Raw genomic sequence first — 13149 nt, 5'->3', positions numbered from 1 at the left:
AGAGAGCATCTCTTTACAATGAGCCATGTTAAACATTTTGTTCATAACGGAGCTACGGAGAGAGTTTTGGTTACAGTGAACTAGATACAGCATTTTAATTACAATGAACTACAGAGTTAATTTTGGCCACAGTGAAACTGCAGATAGTATTCTGGTCACACTGAATTATTTTGGTCCTGTAGACGAATCGCGTGTATGTATCTATCTATGTATATGTATATGTTAGTACCCATTTCTAAATGTGATCCACCATCAGAAAATTAGGAAATAGCACATGGTTTTTATTGCTCCTTAATTCGATCAGTTTTCGTTTAATGTTTTTTGTTGTTGCTTTCTCGTTCGTGTTAAATATAAGACGATCAAATAATAACGACTCTCTCTCTATTCTTTCACTTCTGATAAACAGTTTTCGACAGAGGTGTAGAAACTGACAGTTACATGTGCTTCGTGATTATGATGTAGTGTGTAGGCCTGGCATGGCCAAGCGTGTTAAGGCGTGCGACTCGTAATCTGAGGGTCGCGGGTTCGCATCCCCTTCGCGCCAAACATGCTCGTCCTTTCAGCCGTGGAGGCGTTATAATGTTACGGTCAATACCACTATTCGTTGGTAAAAGAGTAGTCCAAGAGTTGGCGGTGCTTGGTGATGACTAGCTGCCTTCCCTCTAGTCATACGCTGCTAAATGAGGGACGGCTAGCACAGATAGCCCTCGAGTAGCTTTGTGCGAAATTCAAAAAACAAACAATGTAGTGTGTACATTCCCTCCATAATACTTGTCACCCGCTGGTCCAGCGGCAAGTCTACGGATTTACAACGCTAAAATCAGGGATTCGATTCTCTTCGATGGACTCAGCAGATAGCCCGATGTAGTTTTGCTATAATAAAATACACACCATAGTACATGGAGGGAAGAACAGTGAAATACAGCAGTAGATAAACCAAGATATTTAACTAGAGATCAGAACAAAGCAGTGGATGAAGCAAGATATTTAACTCCAGAGTAAAATACGGTAGTGGATAAACCAGGATATTTGATTAGACCTCAGAACGCATTAGTGGAGGAACCAAAATATTTAACTAGAGCAGTGGGTTAATTTAGAATATTTAATTCCAGGTTAAAATACGGTAGTGGATAAACCAGGATATTTAACCTAAAATTAAAATAGAGCAGTGGGTTAACCAGAATATTTAACTTCCCGGTGACTTGAAACTCAGTCGTTCATTTTTTTGTTGGAACCAGGCTCTTCGGTTCATATGCACCCAACGTTCTCACTGACTAAGTAACCAAAGTACGCTTTTTTTCTGACGTCGGAAACTGGCTTCTTTCGCTTGGCAACCATTGAGACATGTGTTGCTGTCATTTGTCAAAGAACACAAATCGGTCTCAGTTTGTGGGCATGCGTATATGTTAAGTGCATGTACAGAAAGCTCGCAAATATACTGTCGTTGCACCACAATTTACTAATTTCTTGGTCTGGGAAATAATGACAACTCTCACGTGACTTAAAGAAATTCTAAGAGCGTAGGTTGATGTGAACTAGTTGCCTGTTTATCACTTCTCCTCTTACATTACTGGTTGATTATATAGTTAAAGAAGTATAAAGTAGTCCTCATCAGTAAGTAAATTAATCCTTTTTTAACCTACTAAACTCTTAGCTTCCCATAATTAATTTACATTTCTCAAACACGGGGAGTAGCGATGGCTTGATGACGGAGGTGTTGGGATTGGTTATGAACCAGTTCTGTTGCCTCATTTCAGCGAACGATGGGAGAGCTTTAATAATTTCAATTTTTTTTTCAAATCCGATCCTCTGTGGCCATGAAAAGGTGATGACTTTGTTTGGGAAAGGACCGTTTAATCGATAGGCCTATGTTATCAGCATACCTAGTTTTACTTTAGCTTTCTGAAAAACGAAACTCTAAAGAAACTCTTACATCTACGAGTTCCAAGCAAATGTAAATAACTTTATCATGACCTTTCATCAGGTCTGTTTAAGACAAATCTCACTTCTTCTTCCTTAGTTTTTTTTTTTTAAACGTTTTCTATTTGATCCAAAGCTATGTTGGCGCCATGAGTTTAGAAAGAAATTACGATTTTTGATCTTTTTTCAGGCGCCTTTCAGGGGCAAATCTGCAGACTTATAACGATAAAAAACGTTTTCGACACTTGTTATGGGCACAGCATGGATAATGTAAAATATTACGTATGAAGGTATTTTGAAAAGCATAATGTTAATTAATAATTCAACCAATTCCTTGCAGAAGCGATATAGCATCCATGTGTATGTAAATGGACCAAAATGATGACATTTTTATCTTCTATATGTTAGTAGCACTGTGGTCGTCCTTGTCGCGGAGTCATGCCAAAAGAATCGAAATGTTTTGCAATCTTCCGTGTATTTTGAAGTTTGGTCATGGCGTAGTTTGTGAACTGTATCATCCCTCAGAAAATTAATAAAAGCCTTTTTTCGGTAACTAGAAGATTGTTTGTTTGTTTGTTTTTTAATTTCGCGCAAAGCTGCACGAGAGCTATCTGCGCTAGCCGTCCCTAAGTTAGCAGTGTAAGACTAGATGGAAGGCAGCTAGTCATCACCAGCCACCGCCAACCCTTAGACTACTCTTTTACCAACTAAAAGTGGAATTGACCGTAACTTTATAACGCCCTCACGGCTGAAAGGGCGAGCATGTTTGGTGTATCATCCTTCAGAAAGTTAAAACAAGAAGTGTTTTGTGAGTAGAAGGTTTTCTTTCTGGAGGTCACAAGTTCTTTAAACTATTGTTGTGGAAGTCACAAGTCCTTTAAACTATTATTGATTATATGAACGGAATCGTGAATTTTAATGACTTTAGTGTGTGTGGGTGTTTTTTCTTATAACAAAGCCACATCTAGGTAGCTGCTGAGCCAACCAAGGTGAATCGAACCCCTGATTTTAACGTTGTAAATCCGTAGACATACCGCTGTACTAGCGGGGATAATGAATTTAGTGTTTATTTCTTTACGATCCTTCCTGCATGCCACATATTAAAATGTTATCATTATATTTTCTGTATAAGTTGTAATAACTTAAAGCATGGTGTCTGCAAGTGCGATCACTGATTTTCAATAGAAAAAAATGACACTCTTGTCCATCGTAAAGAATAAATAATATGGAACTTATTTCAGTATCGGAAGGTGAATACACTTCAAAAAATCGTGAGCAGGCTTGTAAATTGTCAACATGGTATCTAATTTTAAAAACGCGTTGTTAACTTACAAGTTTCTTTGTTTCAAAATGCGTTTTATATGTACTAAATCATGCTGTGTGACGTTACTGACATATCGTGAAATCTCAGTTTCTTCGTTACTACATAGTTTGGCATTACTTGGATGGAGCACTTTCCTTCAGCTAATACAGTGGTTTTTATACATTCATTACTAAACTAGATGTACTTTTGCAGGGTCTCCGAAAGTGTTTTGCTTTAATAGCAAAAAAACTAAAGTTAAGAGTAAAAAATATTTTTATTTCTTGCTTTTGAAGTTCATTTTGTTTCGTAGCCAATAGAGTACATAATTCTTCTCGTGATTCATGACATTTCCACGATTTACTGACGACACAACAGTACAAAATGCAACGTTAAGCGTCTCTTACGTAACGTCAATATGGTGTATACTGATTGACTGACAGACAGTCAACACATCACTGTGTAGTGTTTAAATCAGGTAACCCCTTCCAGGCGGCCTTCAGCCCCTTTCTGGGAAATTTTGATATAATACAACAGCATTTTTTTCTTCTAGCAGCCATCCAGTAGCTTATAACGTTAAAATATCTTATTTAGATACCCATGATAGGTTGAGCACAGACAGCTTATTGTCTAGTTTTTGAAAATTTAAAAAAATATCTAAACTCTGACATCAAGTTTTTAAAATTGACTGAATTCACATTCTGACTTGGAAATGTTTAAAGGTATATATATAACTGAGATATACTTTGTTTAACAGATTATATGATTGTATTCTGTAGACCTTCTAAACCTTCTTATTCTTCTAAATAATTTCAAAACTGAAAAGCTAAAGTCAGAAATACACGTTTCCTTGTAATTCAGTTTTGGACGTCACAAGTTTAGCTGGGAAACCGCTCACCAGGGAGATGAGGTTCGAGGTAAAATACTTCCACAGAAAAAAAAAATGACATGTGAACGTGGCATGCAAAACATAGAACTTAAAAATGTCTTTTGAATGTACAAAGAGATCCAGCTAAGCCTTTTAGTTCTACGCTGTTTCCATCATGCAGCTGTCCATGATTAAGAAATTGGAACTGTATTAAGCTACCACTCATAAACCGAATTAAGGAAATTATATACTTATATATTTCTCACACACAAAACGAAACGTTTTGTTAACAAACTGATCCTGCATATAAAATATTAGAAAATAAACCACAAACCTATAGCATATAAACAACTTATTTTTATATCAGAATGATTATCTATTATTTGGGCAACTGTGTAACAAGTCTTTGTCTATACAACTGTAGTGAAATGATATACAAGAAGTTTCCCCTTACAAGTGACAGATTTGTGCATGAAACAGAGTAAAAAAAAATCTGTTTAGTCGATCTTGTTTCAAATTATTTTAGTTTCTGTTTCACCTTTCTAAAAATGAGAACTCCTGTACAACCCGTAGAAACATTTCTAGCGTTGTTCAGGTGTTCAGGGTTATGTTCTCTCCCCGGTTAAAGTCTAGAGTGTGTAAAAAGAAAATTGAGAATGACCAGTCACGTGGTAATTCAGTCGATTTAGATAAATACGAGATTTCTTTTTGAGTAGAATATTTTTATTTAGTTTGTAGTTTCATGAAGTTAGACATTAGAAAAGCGAAGATTTCAAGTAAAACGAATATACGGAGTGTGTATGTTTTATTTGTTTCTAAACAAACATTATGTTCACAGTGTATTAAATTCTGAGTCCTGCATGTTTTTTCCTTAACTTAAACACAACATGTATAGATTCAAAATTGTTCGATTCAAGCTTCGTGTTGGAAGACTTATCTGATACAGTTCAAACTTATTCAAACAATAAATACCCTAGTTTTTATTGTCGGATATACAAGTGAGTGCTATTACTAAATATACTACATTTTGTAATATATATATATATACTGTTGTTTAGCAGACGTACTAATTTATGTCATATATATACCATTGTTTAGTAGACGTATTGATTTATGTCACATATATGCCGTTGTTTAGTGGACGTACTGATTTATGTCATTTTTTTGCCGCTGTTTAGTAGACGTACTGATTTATGTCATATATATACTGTTGTTTAGTAGACGTACTGATTTATGTCATATATATACCGTTGTTTAGTAAACGTGCTGATTTATGTCTTATATGTACTGCTGTTTAGTAGACGTACTGATTTATGTCATATATATATACTGTTGTTTAGTAGACGTACTGATTTATGTCATATATATATACTGTTGTTTAGTAGACGTACTGATTTATATCATATATATACCTTTGTTTAGTAGACGTACTGATTTATGTCATATATATATACTGTTGTTTAGTAGACGTACTGATTTATGTCATATATATATACTGTTGTTTAGAAGACGTACTGATTTATGTCATATATATACCGTTGTTTAGTAGACGTGCTGATTTATGTCATATATATACTGTTGTTTAGTAGACGTACTGATTTATGTCATATATATACCGTTGTTTAGTAGACGTGCTGATTTATGTCATATATATACTGTTGTTTAGTAGACGTACTGATTTATGTCATATATATACCGTTGTTTAGTAGACGTACTGATTTATGTCACATATATGCCGTTGTTTAGTGGACGTACTGATTTATGTCATTTTTTTGCCGCTGTTTAGTAGACGTACTGATTTATGTCATATATATACTGTTGTTTAGTAGACGTACTGATTTATGTCATATATATACCGTTGTTTAGTAAACGTGCTGATTTATGTCTTATATGTACTGCTGTTTAGTAGACGTACTGATTTATGTCATATATATATACTGTTGTTTAGTAGACGTACTGATTTATGTCATATATATATACTGTTGTTTAGTAGACGTACTGATTTATATCATATATATACCTTTGTTTAGTAGACGTACTGATTTATGTCATATATATATACTGTTGTTTAGTAGACGTACTGATTTATGTCATATATATATACTGTTGTTTAGTAGACGTACTGATTTATGTCATATATATACCGTTGTTTAGTAGACGTGCTGATTTATGTCATATATATACTGTTGTTTAGTAGACGTACTGATTTATGTCATATATATACCGTTGTTTAGTAGACGTACTGATTTATGTCATATATATATACCATTGTTTGGTAGACGTACTGATTTATGTCATATATATATACTGTTGTTTAGTAGACGTACTGATTTATGTCATATATATATACTGTTGTTTAGTAGACGTGGTGATTTATGTCATATATATACTGTTGTTTTGTAGACGTATTGATTTATGTCATATATACTCATATACTTTTTACTCCTGATCAACAATCTGAAAGTGCTTTAGGTCTTTTGAAATATACTAGATCGTTTTTCCTTTTCCTTTGTACTAATTCATTGGTCCGGCATGGCCAGGTGGTTGAGGCGCTCGACTCATAATCTGAGGACCGCGGGCTCGAGTCCCCATCACACCAAACATGCTCGCCCTTTCAGCCATGTGGGAGTTATAATATAGGGTCAATCCCACAATTCGTTTGTGAAAAAGTAGCCCAAGAGTTGGTGGTGGGTGGTGATGACTAGCTTCCCTCCCTCTACTCTTACACTGCTAAATTAGGGACCGCGAACGCAGATATCCCTCGAATAGTTTGGCGCGAAATTCAAAAACAAACAAACTTTGATATTGATTAATTCTTTAATACGTTTTTATGAAATGTTTATAAAAGTTGTTTAAACAAGTGACAGAGTTACTTTTGTTGATTTCTCGAGTGGTGTTTTACGGAAGTGACAGGATTATTTTTGTTGATTTCTCAGGTGATGTTTTACCTAAGTAACAAGGTTTTTCTTGTTGATTTCTCAGGTAGTGTTTTACCTAAGTTACAAGGTTTTTTTTGTTGATTTCTCAGGTGGTGTTTTACCTAAGTAATAAGGTTTTTTTGTTGATTTCTCAGGTGGTGTTTTACCTAAGTGACAAGGTTTTTTTGTTGATTTCTCAGATGGTGTTTTACCTAAGTAACAAGGTTTTTTTGTTGATTTCTCAGGTGGTGTTTTACCTAAGTAACAAGTTTTTTTTTGTTGATTTCTCAGGTGGTGTTTTACCTAAGTAACAAGTTTTTTTTTGTTGATTTCTCAGGTGGTGTTTTACCTAAATGACAAGATTTTTCTTGTTGATTTCTCAGGTGGTGTTTTACCTAAGTAACAAGGTTTTTTGTTGATTTCTCATGTGGTGTTTTACCTAAGTAACAAGGTTTTTTGTTGTTGTGTTTTCTCAAGGGTGGTGTTTTACCTAAGTAACAAGGTTTTTTTTGTTGATTTCTCAGGTGGTGTTTTACCTAAGTAACAAGTTTTTTTTTGTTGATATCTCAGGTGGTGTTTTACCTAAGTAACAAGTTTTTTTTTGTTGATTTCTCAGGTGGTGTTTTACCTAAGTGACAAGATTTTTCTTGTTGATTTCTCAGGTGGTGTTTTACCTAAGTAACAAGGTTTTTTGTTGATTTCTCAGGTGGTGTTTTACCTAAGTAACAAGGTTTTTTTGTTGATTTCTCAGGTGGTGTTTTACCTAAGTAACAAGGTTTTTTTTGTTGATTTCTCAGGTGGTGTTTTACCTAAGTAACAAGGTTTTTTTTGTTGATTTCTCAGTTGGTGTTTTACCTAAGTAACAAGGTTTTTTTTTTGTTGATTTCTCAGTTGGTGTTTTACCTAAGTAACAAGGTTTTTTTTTTGTTGATTTCTCAGGTGGTGTTTTACCTAAGTTACAAGGTTTTTTTTTGTTGATTTCTCAGGTGGTGTTTTACCTAAGTGACAAGGTTATTTTTGTTGTTTTCTCAGGCGGTGTTTTACGTTAGTGACAGAACTATTTTAATTGATTTATCAGGTGGTGAGAAGGTTATTTTTGGTTAATTTCTCGGTTGGTGTTTTACCTAAATGGGAGGGTTCTATTCATTTATTTCTTACGTAGTGTTTTATATACGAATTTTAACATTTTTTTGTCCGTCTCGTATGATTTTCCCAACAGACTTGACACATCAATACACGCACAAATACAGTTTCTTAACTGGCAGTAAATATTTACGTAACACGTCAAATAAAAGTAAGATATAAGGTATCAAAACCCGTATTGGTAATAATTAATTCTTCTAAAGTTAGAAGTAGAAACGGGAGGATAGCTCTGAAGTAATCCCAAGGCCGATAATTTGAGGACTTTCCTATAAAGAGATAAAGTCCCATTGTATTTGTAAGTGAAGTGTGTCGTAAGAGTTGAAAAGAACATTTTATTTACTTCGTGTGTCACGTTCGTGATTTTCTTAATCTAAATTGATGAGCGCCATAATGGGTTTCCCTTGTTCACAAAATTAGTTCTTTAACTTACCTTTGTTTCGAAGCATTTCTAATATCATTAGATACTTTGTGATACCCCTGACATACAAGTATTTAAAACAATGGGTTGGTGTTGGTTAAGACTTTATCATTCGATAGATCTGACACACACTCTGTTCCGTCAGGAATGACATGTTATTTGCGGTGCCAGGCGTTATAGAACATAGTCTGATGATCAGAAACATGCTTTTGGCAGAAATGTATCCTCAGGGATCTGTTTGTCTGAACTCTTTAAACAGTTTGACACTCTACGGTGGTGAAATACTTACGAATGTCGAATTAGAAGAATAAATTGAGGATCGATATGGCAAGTTGTGTTAGTAGAATGTTAGTAGGTAATCGTAATCTCAGACCTTTAGTGTGAGGCTCATGGTAGTTCACCCACCAGGAAAAACGAACACTTTTGCAGGTGTTGAGAAATTCTTTGAAGTTAGAACATGATAAAATGGAAACTTGTACAGGGATAAGACATCTAAAGTTACAGCATTGGATACGAAACGAGGCTTATTAATTTCATTCAGTCTAATCTAGATTTTGAAGTCAAACACGGATATTTTAAAGTTAAATATTTATCCATTTAAGTCAACTTAAAACTGGTTCTGCTCAAGATCTACACGTAGCTACTTGTAGCTGTTACAAGAATGGACAAAAATAAAATAAGAGCCTACGTTGGCAGAAGTTGAACCGTTTTATTCACAGTTTTATACACTATTGTGAAAGAGTTAGGGTAAAGTTAAAAAGCCGCGTTGCATTAAACCCTTGACGCTGGACTTGACAAATGTTGGAACAGTGGTTGCATTGCCCGGCGCGAGCGTGAAATGACAGAAAAGAAACAGCAATTTTACGCATGACTTTATTATTTGTAAAGAAGACAATTGGCGTTGCTTGTGTTGCAGCTCTGTCATGGACCTGAAGATCAGAGGTGGCATTCGGTTTTTCTTTGGGTTGTGACAATAATAACGGTAAAGAAAAAAAAAGAAGAAACAACAGATGAATAATCTTTCTTTGTACCCGTGTCATTAAACACCTCGTGATATCCTGCCAGTCAGTGTGGAGCTCGTGGCAGCCCAATGCGTGAACGAGCAATGTTGTGTCGTCACAGCTCGTGAGCGTTTAGCCCGCGTAGATAAACCCGCCCAAACAGCGGGCGTGATGTGTGCGTTCAGATGCAAGTTATCACTCGAGTGAGAGACGAGCGTGTTTCCGTACGTTGTTCCGTACTCTCAGATTTGGGACGTTTAGGCGGAGTTAAGAAGAGAACTTATAGCCACAAATAATCTTCCCTTGAAACGTGTGAGAAAAAAACGCTGCACAAACCCGTCTACAAAGTTTCTGTCAACGTTCACTGTCTCTAGCCGAGGTTGTAGAGAAACTCGTGCTCTGCTGTGGTCCTCCTCACTCGGTGGAACCGTAATAAAAGACTCTGAACTGTCCCGCGGGGATCTGGCAGTCACTAGCCCGCAGGCTAGCAAAGCTACACTATCTCCGTGACTTAAACAGAGGGTGGAAAATGACTGGCTAAATTGGCATCTGGTGTATGGAATATGGCAAGTTAAATATATATATACGGTACTTGCTTTGATCTCTACGAATGGTTTGTAATGAACTGGTTCACTGATTGGTCTTTATTTCAGAAGCACCCACAAACTTCTTTCGGCTCTTTTCGTGTATTCCGTGCGCAGATCTTAGGAGAAGACAGTTTTGAATGGAAAATATTGTGATAGAAATGTTGAAGCTCCAGTCCTCATCAAGGAGATAGTAGGTCAAATTTTAACGTTTTGTAAAGATTTAAATCCATTAGATTTATTAGCGACCATTACGTATTCGTAAGAGTATTCATTTGAATGTAAATATATCCTTTTAATGTTCGAATTGAAAAGAAACAAAAGCGTGGATAAGTGAAATTACGAATTATGTAGAAATGTAGAATGTTTGACTTCATCCCGTGAAAACTAACCCTACCGGATTCCTATTTTACTAGTAAAATACTCACACTACACCAGTTTCTATATATTATGAACAATGATATCCTATCTCACGATATTAAGTTTAACAGCTTTAATAAAAAATATATAAATTGTCACAATTTTTGGATAAAAGGTTTAATTAGTGGAATATAAAATATTTATTTAATTATGACAGTAACAAATGAATATATAGAACACGAAATACGAGATGATTTGATTTATATTGCTTCTATAAGACCCAAAAAATATCAAGTTTCGTTAATGGATAATAACAACATATTGTTTTCTCTTATCTCAGTATTTCTAGTTGGTCTCCCAGTGGCACAGAGGTATGTCTGCGAACTTACAACGCTAAAAAATCGAATTTCGATACCCTTGGTGGGCAAAGCACAGATAACCCATTGTGTAGCTTTGTTTTTAGCTTCAACCAAACAAATTTCTAGCTGATTTTAAAAAGAGAACTGTTTAGGTTTATGTATTTAGGGAGTTGTTTAGGTGTATATATGTATTTAGGGAGTTAAAAGCTCACCTGTGAAGCAGAACCCTCTGAACAACAAATGCAAATAAACAAATTGTATGAATGGCTTAGCGTACTACACACATAGTTACTATTTTGAATGTAGCTAAGCGTATAGTAATCACTTTAGGGATGGTTATCACGCCTTTAAAGGTTTTGCTAAACACTGCCCGATGTTTTGTGTTAGCTTTTAATAGAAAACTTTACAAGTTTGTAAAAAAGAAAACACTTAACGAGCCAAATCTGAATATGTGTTTCTATTGTGAATTACCGAGATGTAAATACATGTTTCTATTGTGAATTACCGAGAAATGAATAAGTATTTCTATCGTGAATTACCGAGAAATGAATAAGTATTTCTATTTTGAATTACCGAGAAATGAATAAGTATTTCTATTTTGAATTACCGAAATGTAAATACATGTTTCTACTGTGAGTTACTGAGAAATGAATACGCATTTCTGTTGTGAATTACTGAGATGTAAATACGTGTTTTTATTGTGAATTACCGAGAGATGAATACTCATTGTTATCGTGAATTGCCGAGAGATGATTACGTGTGTCTACTGTGAGCTCCTGATTCAACACATGAGAACAAGAGTCTAAGGAATAACTATTTCATTGTATAATAGCAATAACAAAAAGAATCGGTTTCCTTATTCAGGAGGTAACTCCCGTAACTTTAGATTTCTGTAACATATTGCCATAGGTACCAAATTTGTGTAAAATATACACAAAATGGTAGAATTCGATGTTTGATTCTCACGAAGGATACAATCCAGGAAGCTTATTTTGTGCAGTTTTGCATTAAAAAAAAGATAACTTATTCGGTTATATTTTTCTTATATCATTAAAAATGGAGTTTTAAAAAAATTCTAAATGTTTATTTTTTTAGACAAAATACCTATTTTTCCTTATCACTTTGAATAATTTTAACCTTATAATGTTAAACTTTGAAGTGCCTAAAGTAATAACAGTCCAGTGTTTTAGCTTTCAACACGTTACAGCATCACAAAATAATTTAAAATTTTATCTTTCATTTTACACAAGTTTCGGTAAATTGACAGCAAAGTTGTTTCATCTTTCTTGTTGACGTGTATACGTTTAATGGTTCCTCCAGAACTGCCTAATTACTCAACGACAGACAGTACCAAGAGATTATCTCTTAAGCCTATTCAACAGCTATACTTGAACGAGCTGAAATCCGAAAGCGACTGCAAGTGTCGATGAAAGTTTAGGCCTTTGTTCTGGTACATTTCTATCAATCGCTTGAGTGCATGCTATTACGTCATAAATAATAAATTCAAAGATGGATGAAGTTAATTATAACACTTGATTGATTTAGCGTATGGAGTAACTTACGCAGGGTTTAGAGTGTAAAATAGTTAAGTGTTCAATTTTGAGACATTGTATCGTGAACATTTTGAACAATGAACTTTGTGAAACTGTCGTGGTCAGTTCCTGAAACGTAGAACATTGTACAAAATGGAGCAATATGGTTTGTAATACCGTAATGTTAAGTAGTAAAACAGTAACTATTGTAGTACGGTATTGTTGAATATTGAAACATTAAATATTATAGCTATGTATAATACAGTACTAGAATAATAACGTGTAGGTAGTGTACTGTTGGGTGTCCAAACAACGTTAAATACCACAATACACTTTGTAGTATTTTATGTTGAGCATTGTGGTATTAAATGGCACAATAATGAAGTGTAGAACATTAGAACAATAAACTTAACGTTACTGTAGAATTGAGTGCTCAAACATTAAATGTTGTGAGGTAAGAAAGTAGCAACATGTGTAGCTTAGTATTATATAAGGTAACAATAACATGTACAGTTTATCGTGAAGTAAGGTAGCAATAACTTATGTAGTTTAGTAGTAAGTAAGGTAACAATAATTTGTGTATTTTAGTGTCAAGTAAGGTAGCGATAACGTGTTTTAGTTTAGTGTAAAGTAAGATAATAATAACTTATGTGGTTTAGTAGTAAATAAGGTAACAATTAATTGTGTAGTTTAGTGTTAAGTAGGGTAACAATAGCTTATGTAGGTTAGTAGTAAATAAGGTAACA

General features: G+C 34.6%; 1 protein-coding gene across 10 annotated transcripts in view; it reads left to right on the top strand.

The window, feature by feature from the left end:
* Positions 1 to 9743: 9743 nt before the first annotated feature.
* The window catches only part of LOC143256093 (homeobox protein cut-like), a 159806-nt gene continuing 156400 nt past the window's right edge, over positions 9744 to 13149 (top strand). For 8 of the 10 annotated variants that reach the window (XR_013030996.1, XM_076512831.1, XM_076512826.1 and 5 more), the window contains exon 1: positions 9745 to 10345. The gene's annotated coding sequence lies outside the window, so the exon portion shown is untranslated. Of the gene's footprint in view, positions 10346 to 13149 lie in introns of all 10 variants that reach the window. The other 2 variants (XM_076512821.1, XM_076512833.1) reach the window with 2 other exon arrangements.

The sequence above is a fragment of the Tachypleus tridentatus genome, chromosome 7 (genome assembly GCF_004210375.1).
Source record: "Tachypleus tridentatus isolate NWPU-2018 chromosome 7, ASM421037v1, whole genome shotgun sequence".
In the NCBI taxonomy this organism is placed as follows: domain Eukaryota; kingdom Metazoa; phylum Arthropoda; class Merostomata; order Xiphosura; family Limulidae; genus Tachypleus; species Tachypleus tridentatus.
The sequence above is the reverse complement of the archived record's forward strand: the minus strand, read 5'-3'. Positions and strand labels throughout refer to the sequence as shown.